This window comes from Arvicanthis niloticus, chromosome 21 (assembly GCF_011762505.2).
Source record: "Arvicanthis niloticus isolate mArvNil1 chromosome 21, mArvNil1.pat.X, whole genome shotgun sequence".
In the NCBI taxonomy this organism is placed as follows: Eukaryota; Metazoa; Chordata; class Mammalia; order Rodentia; family Muridae; genus Arvicanthis; species Arvicanthis niloticus.
In genome coordinates, this window is record NC_047678.1 from 30,166,488 (window position 1) to 30,169,859 (window position 3,372).

The 3,372-nt window shown below is 48.5% G+C and overlaps 1 pseudogene; it reads right to left on the bottom strand.

The window, feature by feature from the left end:
• Positions 1–2,699: 2,699 nt before the first annotated feature.
• LOC117693837 (coiled-coil domain-containing protein 12 pseudogene) lies at positions 2,700–3,158 on the bottom strand (annotated as a pseudogene).
• Between the last annotated feature and the right edge of the window lie 214 nt (positions 3,159–3,372).

Sequence of the window (3,372 nt, forward strand, 5' to 3'; positions counted from 1 at the left end):
CTACAAAGGGGCTTCAGAACACTGAGACTTTTCCTCAGAAATATGTTCCATAGAAATTCAACAACAACAAAAAAGGCTTTTAATTTTACTTCCGTGGAGTCTGCTGCAGCCATGCTCTCCTTACTCCATGTGACATTGCACAGGGATCACTGTCTCTATTCCACCATTCTTGTCCTCACACTGTCAATAAGATTTCTGCTCCCTTTATCTCTTGTGAAGGGACTGAGGGGTGGGGCCTCAGTTGTCATCACTCCTGCTGATGTGCTCCAGTGACTCTGCTTTGCAGTGTCAGCAGGTACTCTCCCTGACAAAGCCACTGCTCTGTAGAGAACACCACACTGTTAGAACTTCATTGTTCACAGGCTCCCAGCAGGAAATGGTTATTTCTAGAGTGGGGTCTATGAATCCATTTGCAGAGGGGGAGGTAGCTGTCCCCTGGCGGCCTCTCACTGCTTTTGCTATTGGTTGCAATCAGCCAGTGCTGACCACTAGTAACAGTCTTCCCTGTTCTTTAGAATTCCTCTTCCCTAAAGTCATATGCCATTCATTCTAACCAATATGGAATCAATAGAGAAACTAGGTGCTCCTCTAGGTACCTGTTCTGCACATAGCCTTGTGGTCATGCCCGTAGGCCTTATCTCTAAACTTGACCTCTAAGTCACACCCTTAAGTAACACACCTTTAAGTCTCACACACCCAAGGGAAGATCCTGGGTATCTAAAACCAGATGTTATCAGAATGTGCTCAGCAATGTAGGCTGTTGTAATCAAGACTCTTGTTGGGATATATGGCTAAAGATGGCTGCAAGGATGATATCTGCAGGCTCCCCACAAAAGGGAAAAAGCTCTAACAATTAATCCTTTACCTAATAGCCTGCTGTTTTACATTGAGGTGTTGAATGCCAGAGACTGCAGTTTCTGGCCTCCAAGGTAGGTCAGCTACAGTAGCAAAGTGACTTAGACTTAGATAGGTAAATGCTTTATTATTATGTAGAGTGAAAAATTATAAAGGCCATTTTATGAAATATGTGTAGACTTCTTTGCCCTTAGACCTGGGCAGAAAAATGCCGGTCCCAGAATGCGGAACTGAATGTAAGGTTTCACTACCCCAGGACACATTCCAGGTGGAGGACACTATTACCTGAATCAAGCCTCAGGCAGTAGACCCAGCTGTGGGTGGGAGAGGCCCAAGGCAGGAAGGCATTCCTGCCCACAGAAAAAAGATGCTAGCCACCTAGGTGGGGCCATAGCAGGAAGAAGTGAAGATAGTTAATCTGAAGTAGTTGGTAAATGAGAAGGTGGGACACAGTGACATGGCTATTAACCTTTCAGGGTGGGTTTCTCTGGAATGTTTTGCTATTCTTATGTTCTGTATCCTTGGCAACCCCTCAAACCCCCTCCCCACTCCCCTGGTTTGTGGTTTTTCACTTTAAAACCCTCCACAGACTGGATGTTGGGGTGGAACCCCACTCCTGCGCGAGTGCTTGGTGACACTGCTGGCTGCCAGGTTTCTTCCCTAATAAACCTCTGCTGATTGCATCCAGGTATGGTTTCTTGTGATCTTTGGGTGGTTGTGATTCCCTGAGACTTGAGGAAGGGTCTCGTGAGTATGGGGGTCTTCAATTATTACACAACAACCCTAAATATCTCCTAAGACCAAGTCTCACCCCCTTCGAAGTTCCTCTCACTCTGCTGCTTCAAGAAGAACCAGAACAGGAAAGAAGTCCGCAGGGGCTGGCCCTGCAAACTGCAGGTGTAATCTTCCCAGAGAGGAGCTCCAGATGGCTATACCTACATCAGCTTCATGCTTCCAGGCTGTCATCTAGAGAATCAACACAGAGGCTCACAGCTTACTCCAGGCTCCAAGATCACAGCTAAACCCTAGCATACCACAGCCTGATCTCTAGTAGAACTGACCCATAGCTCTGACTGGGAGAGGAAAGAGATGCATGGCTGGTAGTAGTGCAGGATCAGGGAGAGCAGTGTGATAGCCTCTAACCTTCCATGTTCTCTGTGAAGTTCTTCAGAGTGCAGCCTCCTCACTCTCATACTGGCAGGGGTCCAGAGGACCATGTGGGACTCTCTCCTTCCTTGGCACAAACTACTGCAAGGCCTTGTGAGGGGTCTTAAGAGGACAATCCCAGTCTCTATATCTGTGGTCTAAGGGTTCCGAGGCGACCACTGCTGAGTCTGACTAGAGACTAGGAGCAGAAGGTCAACCTTGGCGCTGCCCACCCCTCCAGGCTCACCTAGGCTGGCCCTACCCAGGAGTAAGAACAGTAAGTAAAACTTCTGCATCCCAAGTCCAACCCCCCGAGCAAAAAAAAAAAAAAAAAAAAAAAAAAAAAAAAAAAAAAAAAAAAAAAAAACTGAAAGCGACACGCCTCTACTGAATGCAGCTTTATTTCCAGAACTTACAAAGCTCTGTTTACATACATATGTACAGATCGCAGCTTTGACCCACTCGGGGTAGTGGAATGCCCTGGGAGATGAACTGTCACAACCAACAGAAGCTGAGACTCAGTGGGCTGGCTCAGTTCTCAAGACCCAAAAGTGCTGGTCAGCCTAACCCCATCCCTGTCTGAGACTACCTTCCCACAGGATGTGTGTGTGCTGAAGAGATGAAAGACAGAAAGCATCTCAGTCGGAGAACAAGGCCTCTTGTTCGATGGTGGTGTGCACTGCAGAAGCCAGGCTGTCCTAATGGCCTTTCAGCCTTTCGTGGATCAGCTCTGCGATGGCTCTCTGGGTCTGCTTCTCCAGCTTCTCCAGCTTCTTGGCCACATCTCTCTTGAGATCCCAATCTGGTTTCCTAGGTGCTAGGTTGGCCAGGTCCACTTCCTCAATGACAGGCTCTGGCTTGGCAGCCTCCAGCTGCTTCTTCACCTTCTCCTCCACTGCAACTGGTTTGGCCTGGGGGACCTGCCACCTCTTCAGGTCTCTATCCTCTGGGACATAGTTCTGAAACCTGGGTTTCCTGTGCTCCTCTTCCACATCTCTGAGCCTCTTGCACTGTGGCTTCCCATCTCCCCTGTCCTTGCACCCAGCTTTCTCCTGGAGGGCCTTCAGCCGTTCTTTCCGCATCAGCGCCTCTTCTTCAAGTTGGCACACACCAGCAGGAGCAGCCGCCATCTTTGCAGAGGCCCCCCTCCTTTTCTGCTCTGGCCTCACGCAGACTCAGTCAGAAAGTGTTGGACTTAAAGATCTAAAACCAGGGGACACGATCCCCCAGAAACTCTCACGGTCCGGATTCGCTGCAATAACCTGAGGTTGGATGATAATAATAACCCAGTGCACTGGAGTTCTCTGCATACAGGCCAGAAGCACCAAGAAGAACCTCAAGTTGAAGTTAAGAGCAGTTTTTATACTGTTT